We start from the raw sequence: 22,564 nt of genomic DNA on the forward strand, positions 1-22,564 counted from the left end.
GATTTGGAAGAAGTAGATAGAACATTGAGCAAGATTTTTTTAAAGCTTAAATGCTGGAGTTTACACTCACTCGGGTCAGAATTAACAGATACTAATGCTCTGACCTTGGGGAATTTGTTTTTCCTCTCTCAGCCTCCATTTCTTTATCTATAAAAGTAAAGTATCTGATAAAAACAAGCACTCAAAAATGTGAACTCATAAATTCAATAGAACTATACTGAAGAAATACGTTAATTAGGGCCCTAAATTCCTTCATACCACAACTAGTTTTGGCCAAAAATGAAGCTTTGTACCCTGGACTTAATAACTAATCCTCCTAATGAGGTTTTTTATTTCACTTCTACAACCTGATTTTATTAGGGTGCTTTTGATCCTCCACACTAGATATCTAAGAAGGTTGCAGGAAAAACAAACAAAAAACAGCTACACCATCCTCAACAATTCCCATTGGCTTATTAAAATAAAAATGGTAGAAAAAATGCACATTTTTGTAAACACTCATTCAAATCCCATATTATAGCATTTTTTAAGAGAACAAAGCATTCAAAATATTCCTACTGCAATGGATTAAATGGAATTCCTCACCTAATATATTGTCCACTTTTTAAAAATAATCTATTTTTTTTGTATTAACAAAAAATGACTGAAAATTATTTTAAAGATAAATCTATTTAACACTTTGGCTAAATAAAAATATTTGATTTTTTAAATGATACATATGGAAATAATAAAACACAAAGTAAAGTTATTTCAAACAATTAAAATTGTAATATTTTGAATTTGTTTGTTTCATTAAAGCATCTGAATGATTTAGGAATTTGGGGAAGTTACTATACTTCCTATAGATGGATAATTTGCTAATTTGATACTGATGGATCATTGGTGGATCATTATTTCTGAGTGCTTTTGGAAGATTCTGACTTTATAAATAAAGAAGAACAGAGTGTAATAATCTGATAGTTTAATCAATCAACATTTCTTTTCTGATGTCATCATAGTGTTGCCTGAATGGCCCTAAATTATCAGCCCTAAATTTGTGGAGAATGAGAGGTTTTCCTACAATTTACTAGGATTATGAGAGCTAATTTTCTTCCTTATACTTTCCTCCTCCTCTCCCTCCTGTTCTCCCCCTTCATCCACTGTCTTCTTTCTTTTTCCTCTTCAAAATAGAATTGCTGAGAAAAATGGCCATTTAGTAACTCAGGTACTTGTGAATATCTATTTATCAAAAGGAAAATTAATCTTCAATTGCACTCAAGTCTCTTCAGATTTCATGGGACAAAGGTAGAAGCCACTTGTCCAGCATCTGTTATGTAGTGGGGTCTAAGTGAACACTGAATGTAGATGAAGTGGTGGAAAATCTGAAGACCCTATATAACAGCTCATCTACATATTCATGTCACCAAGCCTTAAGATGTGATTTAGCGGCAATACGTCAACACTGACAGATACTTGAATCCCAACGATCTGGATGTTCGGCATTACACAGTGAAGAAGCACTGCATTAGGAACCAGGAGACTTAGCATTGATATGATACAAATTATTTGCTTGACCTTAAACAAATACTCTTTCTTCAGTTTCTTCAACTGTAATAAAATAACAAAAACCCTGTATACCTACTAAGACTGTAATAGGGATATATCCGAAGAAAGTTGTTTTTTTCTTTTTTCAGGCATTTATAGTTGTTTTACAGATCATACTATCAGACTTATCATGATTTTAGTTATTTGTAAAGTAGAATAATTTTAGCCCTCAATCAAATATTCTAAATACTTGTGAATGGGTTTAGAGTTTTAGATCAGTACATGGAGAACATAATGTGAAACAAAATTCAAGTATTAAGCCAGTTTTGTCTCAACCTCTTTTGTAAGGCACAGAAAGTAAACTGCTATGAGAGATTTGATATAAATTCTGGGAGCTCAGGAAAAAAAAAAAATCTGTGCTTGAAAAGTTAAATTACCAACCAGTCAGCTAATTTTCCCCAAATGATCTATTTCTCCTTAATTAAAATATTTCCCAATTAAGATAATTTCTCTGTTCCTACTTTACAAACACTAAAGAAGATAAGTAGACCAAAGAGGATAGTGCTACTTCTCAGGTAAAACAACCTCCACTTAACTTCTCATTAACACTTTTTAAGAGAGCGTATGTTTCTACTTAACCCTTTCAACCATCTTTTATAGTCTGCAGTTACAGATACGTATAAAAACATTTCTAAACATGAAAACAACAAATAAAAAAAAAAGTTCTCCCTTCTAAAAGCCAAGAGAACAGCCTAAGTGTGGTCATTATGATTCGAAACTCACACGTCACGGGAGTAATTATAATGATACAGAAATACAGCAACAGGGTCATGGACTGAATGTCTATGCCTTCTTGCCCCCAATTCGTATGCTGAAAACTTAACACTCACCATGTGATGGTATCTGGAGATGGAGCCTTTGGGAGGCATTTAGGGCTAGATGAGGTCATGAGGGTAAGAGTCCCTATGATGGGATTAATGCCCCCATAAGAAGAGATATTACAGAGCTTATTCTACCCCCGACCACCGCTCTGTTGCCATGTGAGGACATAATCACAAGGTGGCCGTCTACATACCAGGAAGGGAGTCTTCACGGAAGACTGGCCATGCCGGCACTTCAGTCCTGGACTTCCCAGCCTCCAGGACTGTGAGGAGTAAGTTTCTGTTGTTCAGCCATCCAGCCTGTGGTATTTTGTTATGGCAGCCCAAGCTAAGCCACTTCCCTTTCCTCCCTGCTCTCTCCATCTCCACCCTGATATATACTCTATTTTTCAATGCTGCCAAATGTTGAGTCAAGATTTTATTCACTAGACCTGCACTGTTCAGTTAGGTAGCCACCAAATGCATGTGGCTATTGAGAATTTGAAATGTAGCTGAATCGAGATGTGCTGTAAGTATAAAATATGTTTTGAATTTTGAAGACTCAGTATCAAAAAAAAAATCTTAAATATTCTATTAGTAATTTGTTATAGTAATCACATGTTGAAATACATATTGGTTTAAACAAAATATATTATTAATACTAATATCAATTTTTTAAACTTTTTTTTAAGGATGGCTACTAGAAAATTTAAAATCCTGTCTCTGGCTTGCATTTGTGGATTACATTACATTTGTAATGGACGGGACTGATTTAGAATCTCTTCCTGTTTCTATTAAAAGCCAAGCCCTGAAAGAAATCATGTTAATGAGTCAGTTATATCTTGATGCTCATAAATTATCAAAACTTAAAAGGTGCTTTCTAAGGAGAAATTTTTATAAAGAGGGAATCATGATATCATTTTGGAAATAACTGGGGACATTATCAAGAGCAAGATGAGAAATTTACACAGAGGAGGACAAGGGACCTTTGGAGACCCACTCTGTTCTAGTTCATAGTATATCACGTGTTATGCAGTAGGGATGGCAATCATGGACGCACAGCATGTTAGAGCTGGAGACACCTAGACAGAATACTGTCAGATAAGGAATAAGGCTTTGGAAATAAGGATTTAAATGGAAACTCAGTTTTGCACTCTTTCCTAATTTATTCTTGATACTAAGAATATCCCAAATAATATTTAAACTCATGAATTTCTAGCAAAAGAAAACCAATTATAATGGCAAAGTTTTGTTAATTACCTCTCTTGTTTTGGAAAAGCTAGCAGAAACGTATGTGCCATCCATGACAAGCAATGTTGAATGCTCAGAATCGTGCAACAATTGGGTAGATTATATCTCAGCAACAGCAAAAAAATTAATGAATAAAAGATGCTACATATTAGGGTACATAAAAAATGAATATATTAATTATTTTACCACCTAGAATGGCATTTTAAAACTTAGACCAATATAAATGAGATTTGATATTTTGTGTGCTAAGATAGATAGGCTAATGAATGGCTTTAGGAAGGAGAATGATGAGGCTAGGATCCTGTATTCCCCATCTTCCACTGCCCCAGATTCATAAGGGTTATATGTTCCCCATCATAAAGGCAATTTCACCTCTATTATTAGTTATGGATAACAATCCAAATTCTGCATAGTTTTTTTATTATATCAGTATGTTCTGGTTAACATATTGAGATGCATGTTTTCCTTTGACTCACATAGGAAACAGACTAATTTTTCTCTAAGTGTCTTTTAGGGTGAATTCTGGTTTTGTTTCTGAAGATATTACTGCTATGCCTATTGGAGAAAGCGAGGAGAGAGAAGACTTTCATCTCATGGGTCTAGGAAAAAAAGCAGAATATTTATGTGTTTGCTTTTACAACATCCAGATCATTCTAGGCCTTTCATTGGCAAGAAAACTCTACAAAACAAAAAACGACTGAACTCATTACACTGCCACATGGAACAAAGGAGGAACCAAAGAGCATGTCACACAGAGGAGGAAACTTGATTTTCTCTGCCTTCCCCAAGGTACACTGAAAAATCTATACCCTAATTATGGTGTTTTGTTCACCCACATCAGAAATCCTCATTTTAAAATCAGGATGAGGGTAGTTTGACAGTGTGTTAAGTATTCCCATATCCATTCTAGATGAGCTTTAATTATTTAAAGTCATCTATGGAAATGCCCTGACTGTCACCACTGATTTATCCAGGAATCAGACTTAAGCCAGTTAATGTGCAGTTTCCCCACACCAAGAGCATCTATTGGGAATTGGCATTTGATGAGATGTGAGAAGTTTTCTGCTGGGCTTCTGCAATATTTCTTCACTTGGAATTGAGATAACAGGAAGGGACAGTTTCTGTCATTCAAATGTGCCACCTGGAAATTTCTGTAGCTGTTTTTGAAGGTCCATGGTTAAGGCCAGGCCAACTGAGGTTAAGACCAGGAACACTGAAGGCTGAGATGAGAGAGATGTGATAAAATGCAGCTTGAAACCTTCACTAATTAAGTCAATGGTAAAGGTGGCTTGACCTCTAGACTTTCATTTATAAGAATTAATATTATATTTCCTTCTGTTTTAAAAGCAACTTGAGTTGGACTTTTATTTTACTATAGCCAAAAGCAACTGAACATGTCCACGGTGTGAGGGAACTCTTAGAGTACGCTGACATGCAGACTGACCTATGTAGCTGACCTTAAATATCAAGTAATGTCTTTTATTTCCAGAAGCTACACTGGTAGCCATATTGTCTGGTTTAACACAAACACCATTTAAGGAGTTCAGGGTCACTGACCATCATCCAAACAAGTAGAAAGACAATGAGAATAAGACCACGGTACCATCTTTGCATTTATCATACCAGAATCCCCTTTTATCGAGAGCACGAAAGGTAACATGTGTTTTAGCAAATGAGACACAGCTATGCTTGAGTCCATTATTCTGTCTCGTGGGGCCCAAGAAGCTGCTCAAGCTGTACATTTGTGGTCTATCCCACCATCTGCTATTCAAATGTTTCCTATTAACCGTGACCACCAGTGGTTTAACCTTTCCGTATCTTTCAATATGTTTCACTGACAGTAAAAAAAAAAAAAAAAACACAAAAAAAACACAAAAAACAAAAAACCTGTAACTAGAGTGCATGCACAAAATCTGTTTTGAGGCTTGTATTGTGCAGCTAATAGATCTGTCATCAATTAAATGAGGGCATATGTTAGATGAGTTGCATGTCCAGATACATTTCTCTGTTCTGAATCCATCTATCTCCATTGCTGAAAGGCCATGAAATAGCTTCCTTGATATTTTATTACCACTGAGCTGTAAAACTTAACAGTGGAGCCAACACTGTCTGAAATCTACCTCTTAGGGAAGAAAGGGACCATGTGGAAGATTTAAAGCTTAACCAACAAGACACCCAGAAGTAGAAAATGAATGCTTGGAGTGAGCTTTTGTTAGTTAGAACTAAAATCACAGCTGAACGAAATGACTTTCCCTTCATAAAAACAGTGTTGGACATATTTCAATCCAAATGCTTATTTCTTCCTTCATAAGAGCACACATTTAATGTAAATGTGTTCCGTGCTCTCTACTTCCACGGAGGCAAAGCAGCTATTGTGTTACAAATCAAATCCCTTTACACAGTATCTTCCTTTCACTCATTTGTAGAGAATGCAAAGGATACCAAGGTTGTCAGAATAAAAAATTCTTTTTCTTAAACAACGGCACTCAGGAGTAGACTTTAGGGCTATAAAAGGAACTTCAGAGCCTGAGAGAGGAAGCCCTAAATTGTTTATCAGCACTGTGTAGGAAAGATAAGTCAAATTTGAACCAGGACTACATTATTGAAGTAGTACATTATACTTGTAAAGCATTGGTAACTACTACATATATTTAAAACTGAATGCAATTCTCTGGTCCTGTTTGACACTCATTCTGCAGAAAATAGCATATTTTAAAGAATAATCTACTAGAGAGCATGACTTTTGATTCCAACCAATAGTGTTATCCAGGCTTAATGCTATCAAAGTGCAGCGTTTAGAGAGAAGCAGAGATTACCAACACTTTGTATGCTGTGTTACTGTGGTTACCAAATCCTCTGAGGTAAAAGCTTAATTTAACAAATTTGGACCCGATGGCTAAGGATTTGGGGGAATAAGTCTGGCTCTCCGAGGGACAGGCTACAAGGTTGGACAAATAGGCTCTCAGCTGAGAGAAGAAACACGTAGCTGAAGTCGTGAGAACTAATTTACTCAACCCCCATTTCACTTGAGATTCTTCTCTTGTCCTCTCCACTCAGAAGCCACAATGTTTTGATATAAATGGAGATCATATCATATCATTCCCTAGCTTAAAATTATTCAAAAGTTTATCACTGTGTTTAAAGTACAATTTAAATTATTGATGTTAGCCTCCAAGTCCTGTGATGATCTCTTACTCTCAAAATCAGCTCCAACAATTCATTCTTACTTTCCTCCCTCTTTTCCTCCCTCTTGCCCTGGAATCAGAACTTTTAAAAACTTCCTTATAAAATGCTGAGTCACACATGGTTTTCAGTGCTTTGGCTCCCATTGGCCCTCTCTCACTGATCCTTCTCTGCATGGTTGAATTTTTATTACAAATTATCTCTTGTTGAAGTGACAGCTCTGGAGGCCTTTTCTGTCCCTTCTGCCCAAAACACCCTATCTTGTGTTGCTCTGTCTCCTCATGTCTTTTGAAGCAGTTATCAAAATTTGTAATTGTTTCATTTTTGTGTTTATGATCAGTTTTTACCCTGATACCTGACAACTGCAAGGAAATATTTTTGAAAAGCACAAAACCTTACATAGTCATCAGTTTTCCAAGTTAGAATACAAGGGGTATTACTTTTGATTTGTTTTCATCAACTACAAAGTCATTAATTTATTTTGTGAATTTTATTATCATTTGTTGAATATTAAAGGGTGTAAGAAACCGAGATGCGATTTTATAGTTTATGTGCTTTGTAACTATCCTTAAACTTAAAAACCTAAAAAATCTGATGAAAATGAATTATTATCTTAGATATATTGATGGAATTTTTAGCTTCATTTTTTTTTAATGGACGTACTGAAGATTGAACCCATGACCCTGTGCACGCTAAGTGTGCGACCTACCATTGAGCTACACCTACCCCTCACTACTAGAATTTTTAAACCAGAGATTAGGGTCATTAGATATAAAAGAGTTTTCTTGATTTGGCTGGGAGATTAATATAGACACTTGGCTAGGTTTGGATTTTTAATTTTGAAAATTTAGAAGAATATTAAAAAAAAGTTTTACCTAAACATTTTTCTGGAATAAAAATATGATTATGGGAGTGGGTGGAAAATTGAAGAGGTATTGGATAAAGTCAGTTAATTAGCTAATTAAATTACTAATGGGGAGGATATTGCTGTCTTACAAATAATTAGAACAATGACAGACCACAGGCTAAGTAGTTGCAGGAAAGCTGTTGGAAAGGAGATGTATCACTGATATAACTCCTTACAAGCATTGCTAGCGCCAGAAAAAAATTTGTAATTTTAAGCATTTGGTGATGGAGGACTTCTGGTTCATTCATCTGAATGGTAAACATGTAACTGATAAGAAACACACTCAGGAGGATATTATGAGTTAAGCACATTGGGTAGAAGGAAAGCAGGGAATGGCTAAAATTTACTAGAAAGTTTTATTAACATCTGCCCTATGGAGTTAACAAAGTTTTAGTAGTATCAAATCCAAACTGGACAGTAGAAAAAGATTTCATTATGGGCTAAAAATAACAATCAAAATAGAATTGATAGTCCACTTCTAGTAACAGAAGGATAGTTCTTACCAAACCAGTACTCCCAAAGGTAACAGCTATAAACTCTGGAAAATGTTTAAAAAATCAACTATCTAAAGAGGAAAAAAGAACAGCTAGAAATGAGTGGAGCTGATACTAAAAAGAAGAAGGAAGGAGGTCATTTTTCCAATGTTTATGGCTTCCTGAGGGCAGACCCAAATAAAATAGTAACCCACACAGTCTTAAGAAATCGGAATGAAGATTTTAGGGAGAATTCAGTAGCTGAAATGTGACAATAAAAATCTGACAAAGGAGAAAGAGAGGGATCTCCTCAAATTCTGAAAATAAACTCCGCCCAAATCTCAGAATGACCCCAAAGTGTTTCGTGCAGGGAGCAGAGTTCACACCAAAAAAAAAAAAAAAAAAAAAAAAAATTAATGGTAAAAGAAGAGAACAGCAATTTTTAGCTGCTTCACTGCTGAAGCAATAGAACCTGAAGTTTCTCAGCCGGGGTCATAGGCCTCTGGCGTTATTTTTCCCTCCAGAGGTGGCTGGAAAATGTACCCTGAAGTATGTTCATCTCCGTGTATATCTTAAAGAGAGAGAGGCTGGATTTATTTATCAAAGATAGATTTGGAATGTTAGAAAGACTGTCATTCAAGGCACTGACAAATAATAGGAAGAAGAAAACAGCTAAAAGTAGATGTCTATGAGTAAAAGAAAGCTATTTCTCAAAGCAACTCTGATAAATAGTTCACGGTTGTTACGTGCTTTCGATTTGGTCTACAGCAATGTGTACTTACAAGACTCCCTCATTTGAATCGATCTGTGTTTTCAAATGTTAAATAATGACTTTTGAAAAAGACCACTTCAAATTATAGACAGCACCATCACCCAATAGTAAAGGAAATTAAGAAAGTAAGTGATTTTTCTTTTGGAAACTGAACAGTATTTGTATATTTTGTATTTATTTGTCCTTTTATAAAAACAGGATATCCACATGTAAAATAGATTCAAGAGAATGGACAAAACTCTCCTGGAAAAGAAAAAGGTAGATACTTGTTCCATCACTAATTATATTTGCCCTTGAGTACCTTGTAAATTTCAATTTTTTTTTTCTGGTTCTCAGTTTCTTCACATAGAAAATTAATTGTATTTAATAATTGCTGATGTGTTTCCAGCTATAGAGTCCTTGGGCATTTCTGTAACACTGAGACAAAGGAACATCTCTAAATTCCACTTAAAGTAATATTTGGATAAGAAAATGTATATATATGATGTTTATATGAATAATAAGGAATAATTATAGAATGTGGTGTGCCCCACTCCTTCCAAATACTCTTTTAAAAATTTTTATTATTTTTTTTATTTTTAGGGGGCAATTAGATTTATTTATTTATTTGTTTTTTATGGAGGTCCTGGGGGTGGAACCCAGAACCTTGTGCATGCTAAGCAGGCATTCTACCACTGAGCTATAACCTCCCCACTAAAATACTCTTTAGTCTTACTTCTAATTACCCAAAGGTAAAAATCACAGAGGTTATTTGGTCAAAAACTCAACAAGGAAATTTTAGTTTCCAGGAATTCTCATTTACCAGAGACACTCAGTGTTTCAGACTTTCAAGTTTATTTTTTATTCCTAAAACTTTAAACTACATTCCTATTAATTTCAATGGATATTGACTTGCCTACAGTTAGTTGGTTTTTTTTTTTTTTACTTTTTAATTTTGGGGTTAAATCTCAGTAATTTTCTATATTTGAACATGTGCTAAGCTATTCAAAATATACACATATTAAAATAACCTACACAGGCAACCCTCAATTTATTGCTCTTCACAGATATTGCCTCTTTTACAAACTGAATGTTTGTGGCAACCTTGTGTTGTCAGATGCTGGCTAGCATTTTTTTTTTTTGGCAATAAAGTACTTTTTAAATTAAGATATGTACATTGTTTTTTGAACATAATGCACATTTAATAGACTACAGTATCCATATAACTTTTTTATGCGCTGGGAAACCAAAAATTTGTGTGACTCACTTTATTGTGATATTAATTTTATTGTGCTTGTCTGGACCCGAGCCCACAATATCTCTGAGGCATGCTTATACTCTAAAAATGATATATATCATTCATCAAACACCATAGAAAAAGATTTCAGTAACTTCACAAAATAAGAAATGTGAGCATTGTGTAACATTTTTTTCTAGGAATTCTGATACTCTAGCTTAGACGCATAATGGTTTCATATTTGTAATTTTATATTTAGCTTGTTGTAAAAAGAGTTTAAATTGTCCTCATGCTTTAGATTCCTTTCCCAATTAAATATTTTAAGTACAAAGATTGATCAGTCTAAAACAAAGCTAACCTGGAGGAATTTGAAAACTAACAGAAGCAGTGAATTGAAATGGCATATGTTACAGCATGTTTTCTTTGAGAATAATTATAGGACATATGGAAAAAGATACTCCTTTATTTAAAGTTAAATGTTTAAAAATGGACACAGTCAAGTGTATTCAATTCTCAGATGCATATCCATTATGTAATAAGTCACAGGAGGTCTGCTCTGAAATATCTCACTAGGAAGTTCTCACTGAAAAAAGTGGAACATTATGCCCCTAGGCGGATAACAGTAAATCGAAAGCAGGTTCAGTCTTTTTAACATGATGAAACGACTACAGTGAGAAGGGAAATGCATTCCATAGACGGAGACAGAAGCAGCCTTACAGACCATTTAATCCAGTTCTTTTCACCAGCTTGTACCTTTTTAAATCTCAAAAATCTTTGGGCAAACTCCAATAAAAAAATCAGATCAAAACACGTCTGTCCTCCCCACACGGGGGTCCTCAGATTGCTACCCTGAATCCATGAAAACTCTGCAGAGCACAGATTGAAAACCACTGATCTGACCTTGCTGTCATTTTCCAGATGGCAAAACTGAGTATCACAAGGATTAACATACTGGCCAAAGCTGGTGGCTTGATGTGGGAGTGAGGCCTAGATGCTGGGCCCCTTGACTCCACCTCCTGTCCACACTGATACCACTTGCCTCCTTCCAGAAGTGGGCCTGCTGGCTGTTTGCATGTAAACGCAATCCATGTCAGGCAGATGTGAAACTACTATGCAAACAATTTCAAGTTGTCCTTTGATCTACTTTCCTGTATTAAAATTGGGACCTCTTGCAGATCACTGTCTGCGTGGAACTGGACATCTCAGGGTGATAGGCCATGCACATGCCATAGAAACAAAAGACTCTCACATTATTTTAAGAAGGCAAATTGGCTTCCCTGGTGATTTCAAATGATGTTCACATGGTGTAAAAATTTTCTAGAAAGTTCTAGAAATGCTTTCTACAAAACCTGATCTTTTATTTTGATTTCTTCCTCAAATTTTCTAAACACAGAAGGGAATGATTGACCTATAACAGCATAACCATCATTTGGAAGATGATAAGATAAAAGTCATACTAAAAGCAAAAGATTTCCTTTCAACACTTAAAATCTTATGTCACCCTTTAAAAGAAAAGGTATATATTAGGGCTTTTATCACTATTATTTTTACTAATATTTTAAGTGTCGTAAAATGTGAAGGGCCGTATGGACTATTCCTTTTGGAAAACAGTCTCAAATATGTATAACATGATTATGAAATGTCCATATCAAAGAATTTGTTGCAGCAAAGTATGTTACAGCTCAGTGTTACAGCTCAGTTGTGACAGCAACCTGGATCTCGGCGAGAGACCAAGTAGCACTCAGAGGATTGGAGAACTCAGGTTTATTACGCCAGCAGGCTCAGAGGAGTTAAAATTCCAAGCTCTAGACCCTGCCTGTACGTTTACACAGGTTTTTTTAGGCTGCCAGGCTAGACTTTGAAACATATGCAAATAAGGTGTAACAAAGTTGACTAATCAGGAATGAGCTTTGTAGAAATGGACCAATCAGGAGTGACCTTTATGCAGATAAGGTGTTACAAATGGACCAACCAGGAGTTAGCTCAGAGAACCAATATAATCTTAAGGGTAAGTTCCACCTTCCTAGAAGCAAGCCATCTTAGAGCCAAAAAGCAAGATAATGCTGATGGGCCAGGGAACCGGATGATGCTGTCAGGAAAGTAGTGGCCCTGCCTTGGGGGGTCCTGCCATCTTTTTCATGGGGCTTCCCACCTCAAATTGACTGAATCCAGCAGACTTTAAATTCTCAGTGCTGTACAGTGTATTCATTTTAATGTTAGTCACTCAATTTTGCTCTTAATTCTTAAAAAGAAATTGCAGGAGAACGTCATCAGAATTTAACTTCCAAAAGTGAAAAGTGCTATTTTTTCAAACCAGCTATTATTTGGCTAGAAATCTTATTCTCTTCATACCATAGTTAATATCATCAATGAAAATTCGTTTATTAGACATCGTCATCAATGTTGTAACGTTGATTATTTCATCCCGTCTCAAAACTGTTTACATGATACAATCATTCATTAGGTAAAAACAAAGAAAAATACAAAACACTTGCTGTTCATATATTGGCATTATGAACATGTTCCTAGAGTTGTTAAGTTATAATAAAATTATATACTATTAAGTAGGTTCTGTAATCCAAGGTACTTTTTGTGTAGTTAATTCATTTTACAAAATTGTTTAATAAGTATTCCTCTAAAAATTTAAATGCAAGTAAATATAAATTATAAAGCAAACAAAATACAGTTAACATTAAAATTTCCCAGATGTGTAAATATTGGTTAAACAGTATTCAGTAAGATTTTTCTTAATGTTAATTTAAATAATTTAATTGTTAAACTTCTAACTTTACTAAAGTTATAAATTCACTACACTAGATGCACTTAAAAATAGTCTCGTTTTGTGAAACTTTTCAATGATTACAAAGCAAAAACAATCCGGTTGCAAAAGTATTAATATCACTAATGTAATACTTACTTTTCTATATCTTCGTTTTTTCAAATCACTACTATAATTATAAATATATACATCCATTATTATAATTATTAGTACTATTATTATTTTATAGCTTCCTGTATTTAACTTCCCATTTATTTATTTTTTTAAGGGGGAGGTAATTAGGTTTACTTATTTATTTTTTAGGAGGGAGGTACTGGGGATTGAACCCAGGATCTTGTGTATGCTAAACATGCACTCTACCACTTGACCTATACCCCTCCATCCATTTATTTTTGATAATTTCTTATAGTCAGGAACATATTTTCTCAGGTACCTTTGTGGAGTTACAAGCTTATTGCAGAACTGAAGGAAACACAGGAATACAGGCTTGGTCTCAGTTGGCCAACATGGTTATCTGTGTGTTTGCTCTCCCCCGTGTACACCTCCTGAGACACGAGGAGTAAGATCTATGTAGTTTTATTTGTGAACATCCACACGTGCGAACCAGTTATTTTGACAAACTTTCTACGTGGCTTTTACTTAGGGCTACTGGTACTGTTCTGTCCTCTTTTCCTCTTCTATCTTTTATTTCAGGACAATCTGATTTTACCATAGTTCTTTCTACCCTCTCTTTTACCTTTTCTAAGATGAAGAATAAACACTAGTAAAAACAGTCACATCTGCTTACAGGCAACCTTCTTTTTCATTTCAACTGCATTTTGTTATTATGAAATTGTGATTTCAAAAAGTCAATTTATTTTTCTTTACCACAATTATTATTTTGATTCTGATTTCTTTTTAATTTGGCCAGTGGAAATCCTGGCTCTTCCATGTTTTTAGGGTTGTTCCTGATACTGCTAATGGTATTCACTTTATCAAAATATTCCAAACCAATGATGGTTTTAGATTTTGTTCCAAACATGAAACAGGCTGCTCCATAAATACCATTACTTCTTATAATTTTATGGAACTACCTCTACGTACTAAAAGATTCAGGGTGGAAAATGTGTGGCAAATGTTACTGGGCCACATTTTCTGAAGAAGTTGGAAAAATATTAATTTAAAAGTCAAATATTATTATAATAATTGATCATTCTTAACTTAATCATACAATAACCAAATATTAATACAGAAACATTTCTTATTTTCTCTATAACATACGTAGGTGTAATTCTGCACTCACCCAAATTGTAAGCGTATCACCTTCTCTGATAATCTTTATTTGCTTCATTATCCACAGATGAATCGTCATTTTATTGGGAGACAGCTATTTCATCTTTGTCCTAATGCTAGACAATAAAATCAAAGACTTATTTAGTGCTAAATATTTGGGAATCACTGTTCTAGGCACTTGCATACCTTTTATTAACTGACCTAACAATTGTATATCCACGTTTTGCATCTGGGGAGACTAAGGCACAAAAAGATTAATACTTTACCCAAAGTCGCACACACTAGGAATCCTGGATTTGGACTCAGGGATCATGCCTTTAACTAATATTCTCCAGTAACTTCAGCTACTAAACTAAAAGCTTAACTAAACATATGCTAAAAGTTTCATGATGTTTAGGCCTTTGTCAATTTATTTCATTGCATGATATCAAACTGATGGGCGAAAAAGTGAAATAAAGCCATCAATCATAGTGTTATTCTTTTTGCCCTTTAATGATTTCTACATTTTGTTTGCATCTCAAATTAATCAAGTTTTCAACATGTACACATGTAACACGACACAGACAAATTCTCTCAAATATATGACAATCCTCATGAATTTGTGTATTTTGTTATTTATTGTTTCCCATATTTTTTCTCATCTTTGATATTGTTCTTAACCGTATTTTAAAATGCGATGAGTGTAACTATCAACTCTTTTTGTATTTATATACATACAATTTCCTTTCCACACATGTTTCTGTTTAATTTCTGCCTCAACAATGCAGCCTATTTTTAACTGCTGTTGTCAGTATTCAACAGACAATAGTCAAGGGCAAAGTGGAAATTTGATGAGAACATGAGTGGAGAAATATTTCTAAATAAAGTAGATAATTTGTACTATTAATGAAATTGTCACTTCTACTTCTAGAGCATTATATTGATTTGTATTAAGTGGGACATCACTTTGAGGGGTTTACATTTTTCAGCAATTCTTATATTAATAGTTACATTGTATTATAAAATATTATTTTACTCCTTTAAAAATATGTAAAATAAATATATCCTCAGAAGCATACATAACATGCCATACTGAGGTATGCTGAAAATACATTTGCAGTTCTGACGTTTACATACATTCTTTCATTCTAGATCTGAACTGAAAATACAAGTGGCATCTTAAGAAATGAGAATTTCAAATTAGACTGCAGGACATGTGTCTGAATGTAACGCCCAAAACTTCACCCATTGTCACTTGGGTAATTATATTTATTTATTTTTGACTGGCCACCTTATATGTATTTCTGTGAATGCCCCAGCATTTATTTAAATCTTCAAAAAAGAAATCTATTAACTTCCAAGTGTCCTGACTTCTTTCAAGTTGTTTCAGTTTTTATCTTAGAAAATGCAAATTTAATTTAAACTAAAGATGAAAAATCTCATGTTAAATTTTAAAAATTCACTAAAGAATTTTGACTTTTTCTTATATTCATAATGTTATCTGAAAAAAAATGAACAACATAGCACTTGTAGTTCAAAATTCTGTTATACTATAAATGCAAATAATCTTCCTTTGTAATATCAAGTCAGTTTGTGAAATCTAGTAAGGCAGAATTTAATCACAATAAATTGATTAAGTTAAAAAGAATCTTTTTGATAACAAAAGAAAAAGAATCATTTAATCTTCATAAATCAGGCATTAATCAAATACGTCTTTTATCCCCTCTAAGATATTTTGGACTCATTCAAGACATAGTGACTCAAAGCCATTTATCTAAATTATTGACCCAAAACATACTGATTGAATGATTCAAGAAGTCCCTTTATATGAATCTTGTGGTTTTGCCTGGGGCAGAGATTTCACAAAAGCCTGGACCAGGTTCCATTTAAAGACCTTGGATTCAGACCTTCCCCACTGACAGCCATTGAAGAACCACACTTCAGGGTTAACTACCACTGCAAACTGTTGTTCATAGATGCTCTGCACACCGTGCTCCTTGAATAGGTGCCTCCAGAACACTTCTCATCGACTGTATTTTCAAAATACAGGTCACAACCCTCTAATGACTTGTGAAATCAATTTATAAAACAGACACAAGATAGAACATAATAGTGAAATCTTGGAATTCATCACATAAAGTAAGACTATGTATCTCTTACGTATGTTTTTTCAGTTGTGTGCGTGTATGTGTCTGTGTGTATCTGAATACTGAGCTTTTATGCACAATATACTTAATACAACTTGCGGAAAACATGCTTGAAAAGACTACTCTGAATGAAGTGGACATATGCCTGATGCGCTTATCTTCTTAAAACTAGAGTAAAAAAATAAATGGAAGTTTGCAAAACAATTAATGTGACTTTTTTTAACCCCCCGTTTTCCCTGTTGCTTTTCTCTCTTGGTGACATTCTGTGTCACTTCCCATGTTCGTCCTTCAGGGAGGCATTCTGTTTTCACTTTCTAAATTTTATTGGGACACCACATTCCTTTTTTATTGGTTAAGTAGGCATATGTCAGTCCTGTATGGCGTGTCAGGAACTGTGTTAAGCGCTTCAGATACAAGAATGTATCTAACACAAGAGTCTTAAGAACCTGACAATTCATTGCAAAGTAAGTAGAAAATTATTCCTCAACTAGAGGTATCGTAAGAACACACTGGCATTGAGGAGAAGTGAAAAGGCACTGTTCAAAGCCCACTTTTTAAAGAAATTTAGGAGTAAAAAAATTTATTTAGAGATTTGATTCCCTGACAGAGAGAGATAAAAACATGATCAGGTTACTTTAAACTTGATAAATAGGAAAAGGAGAAATAGTAGCACTTGGCCCATCAGTGTTTAAAGTTTGAATGGCATGAATGGCCTGTCTCCCTGTGTGTTACCTGTCTCAGAGGAAATTCTTTCAGCTGCATTGATACTATAGAAAACAGAAAATCTTATTCTTGCTACATGATTTACACCGTGTGAGAAACAGTCTTTTGTGCTATTTTGCTATTTCTCTCTGTTGGTGACTGAACTATAAAATCTCCTGACTACTTTTGTGATGTGAATTCAGAGATGTCCTAAATTTAGTGCTTCCTTTGGGGAAAAGCCTGTACAGTCTTTAGGGATTCTTTAGGGAAAGAATCTTAAAACTACCTCCCCATATCTGTAAGATGTAATCCTTTCAACAAATATATATTTTTCATTTTTAACCATTCCTACGGCACTCTGATTCAGCTCTATAAATGTTCAAACTTAAAAAATATTCTTACATGTTTCTTGCCATATGCACTTCAGAATTTCATTTGCTTTTATAAATTCATCAAAAATGTTTCCAAAATAAAGACAAAATCAGGGACAATCCTTTCATTCAGCAAAGTGTACCAAATACCAGCACTATGCCAGGCATGGGATTTTCAATGGTAAACAAAAAATGGCTTAATCCTTGCCTTTGTGAGGTTTACTTTGTGGGGTTTACAATGTAGGAGACAATAAATAAAGTGTAGCCATTGAAGGAGATGATAGGATCGGGAAACTCTGAATTTTGACTTCTGCAATTAATTCCATGGGAACTGTGATAAAGAGCATTGGAGAGAAACCAGCTTTGGGGGCAACAGCATGCATTAGTTTGGGAGTATCGAATTTGAGATGTCTTTAAGGCTTCTAACTGGAAGTGTGAAGTCCACAATTGGATATATTGTCTGGGGCTAGCTGGGAAGTCAGAGCTGGGGATAAACACTTAAGCCATTGGTTTTTCCAGGCAGCCTCGTGAATGAGATTTTCAAATTTAATGAAAAATGAGAAGAGGAAAGGGCTTCAGTGTGTGTTCTGAGGAGCTCCAACATGCCAACAGAAACTGTAACACATTTTAGAGCACGTGTTCCGTCTGAAAACACAAATATAACACCCCTGAGCTTCTAATGCAGCTGAATTTAGTGTGTTCTTTTTTTAAGGTTTGTAGTATGGCAATTTTCAGGGGTTATTCCCTGAATTGTCAGCTTCTTGAGTTCGGATTTTTTTGGGGGGAAGTGTGTCATAAAACCTGTCAGGGTTTCAATATATACTTAAAACTGAATTAAGCAAACATATTTTTAATTTACTTCTTAGGTATTCTAGAACCCAATCCAATATGTTGTTTTTGAGCCATGGATTCACTGGGAAAACTAAAGTAAATCAATCATTTATGCCTCAGTTCCACGGTTTATAAAGTAAAACATAAAATACTAAATTTACTCACACTCTCTCTTCCCTTCTGAGACGGCCTGCACTCTGTCTATGGCGTGTGTACCTACTTTTACTTTAAACTGAAAAGCCCACACCTGTCGGTTTCTCTCCCTCTCACCTTTCCGCGATGCCCACGCTCTGCCTGCGGAGTGTGTATCTCCTAAGCCGTTTTCCCTTCTGAGAGAGACAGACCACACTGTCTATGGAGTGTGTATCCCTCTAAATAAGCTTGCTTTCACTTAAAAAAAAAAAACCGCTAAATTTATTGTTGAGCAATTTCCGTTTCAGGACTAGCAGGGCGAACAGGGCGGCACGGCCAGGGAGCCGGTGCAGGGCCGTTCTCCCACCCCTACCTGGGCGGAGAAGTGTGGCCGATTACAGGCGGCGGCAGACGTTGCAGGGAAGGGGGGTGCTCTATGCCCCCTCCCGGGGTATCTGGATGGACTTCCACAAACACCTGACCAACGGAATATGGTGGAAGTTCTACTTTTCCATCTCCTAAGAAGCAGGTAGCTTCCAACAGGGCGCCGCTCCCAGGCCGCCACGAGCCGGGGGGAGGGGTGCGCGACGTGAGGGTGGGGCACGTGACGTAGAGGGAGGGGCGCGATGTAGGAGGGGTGTGACGTGTGGGTGGGGCACGTGACGTGGGGGCGTGGCCCAGGCTGCTCTGGCTGGTGCGAACTAGGATTGCTGCCAAAAAAAACCCGGTAGGTTCCTGTGATAGTGCCCAGATTTCTGGTTCAACATTATTACGGGTGTGTCTGTGAGAGTTCTTCCAGCTGGAATTAGCACTTGAATCAGGGAAGTTAGTAAAGTGGTTTTCTCTTCTCGAATATGCGCGGGCATCATTCAGTGCATTGTGCCCCGAGTTGAAGGACAAGGCTAAGGAAGGAAGCACCCAGCCCTTCCCGCCTGATTGCTCCGAGCTGGACGTTGACCTTCTCCAGCCCTCAGCTTCCCTAGTTCTCAGGTCTTCAGCTTGGGCTGAATGACACCACTCACTTTCCTGGGTCTCGGGCTGGCAAAAGGCAGATCCTGAAGAATCTCAGTCTCCGTAATTGTGTGACTCGATTCCTTATAATAAATTTCTTCCAATAATATATGTCTACCCTGGTTGGTTCTGTTTCTCTGGAGAACCCTGACAGCTACATTCTCATTCCCAGTCTCTTGAAACGATTTATCTTGGAACTTGGCCAGTGTGCTAAAGGAATTGCAGGCACCACGCTGTGTGGAATCCCAGGCACCACACTGTGTGGAATCCCATAAAGACGGGATGCAAGGAAAGCAACCAGTCAACCAGCTGAGCTGAAGTCCCAGGTGAGACCTCAGCACCAAATTACCAGAGATGGGAATAAGCTACTCTGGTTGTAGGTCCTCCGGGTCCAGTTGAGCTGCCCTGTCTGATGCGTTTTGGAGCTGAGATGAGCCATGAGTCCTTTCCCAATTACAGATTCAGGGTTAGGGTGAGTTTTTGTGGTTTTAATGAAGACACTAAATCTTGAAGCAATTGGTAACTCAGCAATGGATAACTAGGAAAAGAATAAATTGAGATCTGAATAAAATCCTTATTTTTGGTAAAGCTGCCTTGAAAGACATAGCTTGGCTCTATGGACAGAGATTTTTTTAATCACACTCTCTCCCCCAGAGTCTAGAATGGAACAAGTGAAAATTTGGGTTAGCACAGTAAACGCACGTATCCGGAATCACTAATTTTCCGCACTCCAACAAAGGAGGAGGAAAAAGAGTTTAACCCCTGCAAGAGTCACCTGAAAGGAGCAAATGAAACATTCTGCCTTAAAACTTCACAATTAGTAGCTGTGCTAATCAAACTAGAAAACAACACTATAAATAATAGAATCACAGAGGAATATATTTATTATAACTAAGTACCCAGCATTTTATTTTCACAGTCTTAAGTATATATCACTAACAATAAACATGACTTCAGGTCTTCCATTATTTCTATTTTTTTAATGATTTTATTTAATCAAAAATCACAAACATGTTATAGCCAACAGAGGTTGGAAATGAAGAATGAGGGTAGAGGAAAAACTGTGTGTGTGTGTGTTTCATGCATATGCGGTAAGATATCTGAAGATGAGCTCTTTGAGAAGAACATGTTTGAAATTACACGTTTTTAGCTAGTGGTGTGTGTTGAGGTTTCTTCACTGGGTATTTCTCATACATCTTTAAGGATCTAAACTAAAAGTTATTTCTACGTAATGCTTCTGCTGTTAGCTGTATCTTCTAACATGTATAAATACGTATGCATATATATTTTTTCACTTCTGTCTTCTATTTCCAGTGAGACAAATCTATAGCTATCCCTAATCCCTTTGCTTGCATGTAAGGCAAGGTAGAAAATTATTTTGCCTGTTTTTTATTATTTGCATATTTTGTATAACAATATACACTTCAGGTATGTTTTACCTCCAAAAAGCGATTTATAAAAATTATGATTTCTTTCACCACAATTACAGTAAGGGATATTTTTCAAGAGGCACATTAAAGTAGTAATATTTTAACTGAGGTTGACACATCCTTCATAATTACCTTTGTTCTATTACAGCACCTCACAAATTGAATTAATTCACACCACTGTAAAACCAAAATATAGGACGTAAAATCACCGAGCAGCAAAGAATTTAAGCTGATGTCAGTTCTATTACCCAAATCAGTCAAATCAGACCCCATTTTTTCTTTTTATTGAAGTACACTCCTTTTTTTCAAATACATGGACTTTATCCCTTGTATAGAGCAAATGAGAGCATGAGAAAACTGAATTAGCTCACCCCAGTGACCTCTCTTGAGCCATTCCCCTCTTTGAAGCATAAATATGACTGTAAATCATATCTGTCAAGAGAAACAATTCATCCTTCATTATTTGTTTAAATAATTAGGACCTCATATCTGAGGTCCCCATGAAATGTATTTGCTCCTCCGTAAAGTAGAGCCAATAATGATAAGACAAACTGCAATTAGATAAAGACACTTATCAATGATCCACATCGTTCACCTGAACAAATGCGAAAGAGGGAAAAAAAACGAGGTTCTGTGAACTTTTGGCAGCTTTTAAGCTGCCAAAAGGACCCTAATCCCTGAAATGTTTGAGAGGAAAAGAATATACGCTGGCAAAATTGCTGGCTTTACATTTCAAGGGCAACGGGACAACCTGCTTTCCAACAAGCACAGGCTTAGTTCATTGAAAAGTCTCATAAACACAACATTATAAAGCTTCAGTTCAACTTTTCATGCTCTTATTCTCTCTCCGCTTCTTTCCCGTATCGTGTTATCAAGTACATTCCAAGAATATCTACAAGTACTGCATGTGGTCCTGAAACCATTGAGAATATTGATTTGGTGACACCGTCAGGATTTGTGGAGCTGTCATGTCAAATCTAACCAGTAGAGATGCCACATGTATGGCTTTTTTTTTTTTTTAGCAATTATATAAAAATAGTTAAGCTAGAAATGATTAGCCAGATTCTACCCTTTATGTTCATGGTGGCTTCACACTGGGAGTTTCTGAAAGATGTTTGAAAATAGGGGTGTGGCTTACAGAATCACAGCTGCAGGGCTTTCAAAATTCAGTGAACTACCAGCAGACTAGACTCCTGAACATAGAATATTATTCTTATACCTACACTTGTACTTTATTTATTCGAATAATACATTTTAGAAACTCCCACCGTCTGTAGACTACATCATGAGAGTGGGCACTGGATTTTATTAGGAAGGCTGGACTCTGAATGCAGCTCTAGCTCAAATGGATTTTGAGCTATGTTGATTACCGACATCGTTCTCCTGGACTAGGATAGAGGTGTGAAAAGCCTTCACAGTGTAAATTCTTCTCCCAAATGGAAGGGCGTCTAACTTTGTGCTCAAGGACATGGAGTTTAGAACCAGAACACGCACGTTCAGGTTCTGGCTCTGACTATCCTGCATACTGACGCCTGATTTGTAATGGAAAGTTTGAAGGAAAGTGCGTAACTTCAAATGACGCCTACTACATTTCGTTTTTTAAAATTACTTGTGTTCAATTGCCATCTTTGTGGTTTAGTTTTTGGGATTTAGAAGTAGCTTTGATTTGCCATGATCAGGATTTTTCCCCCCAGCTTTGTTGGTGTATGATTGACAGATCAAAA

General features: G+C 36.0%; 1 protein-coding gene across 7 annotated transcripts in view; it reads right to left on the minus strand.

The window, feature by feature from the left end:
- The window catches only part of CDH7 (cadherin 7), a 286,378-nt gene extending 267,423 nt beyond the window's left edge, over nt 1–18,955 (minus strand). For 5 of the 7 annotated variants that reach the window (XM_072952079.1, XM_072952078.1, XM_072952086.1 and 2 more), the window contains exons 1-2: nt 18,773–18,955; nt 14,248–14,353 (exon numbers count right to left, since the gene is read on the minus strand). The gene's annotated coding sequence lies outside the window, so the exon portion shown is untranslated. Of the gene's footprint in view, nt 1–2,414; nt 2,441–14,247; nt 14,354–18,537; nt 18,597–18,772 lie in introns of those variants that run through there. The other 2 variants (XM_072952080.1, XM_072952081.1) reach the window with 2 other exon arrangements.
- Between the last annotated feature and the right edge of the window lie 3,609 nt (nt 18,956–22,564).

This window comes from Vicugna pacos, chromosome 30 (genome assembly GCF_048564905.1).
Source record: "Vicugna pacos chromosome 30, VicPac4, whole genome shotgun sequence".
NCBI lineage: Eukaryota > Metazoa > Chordata > Mammalia > Artiodactyla > Camelidae > Vicugna > Vicugna pacos.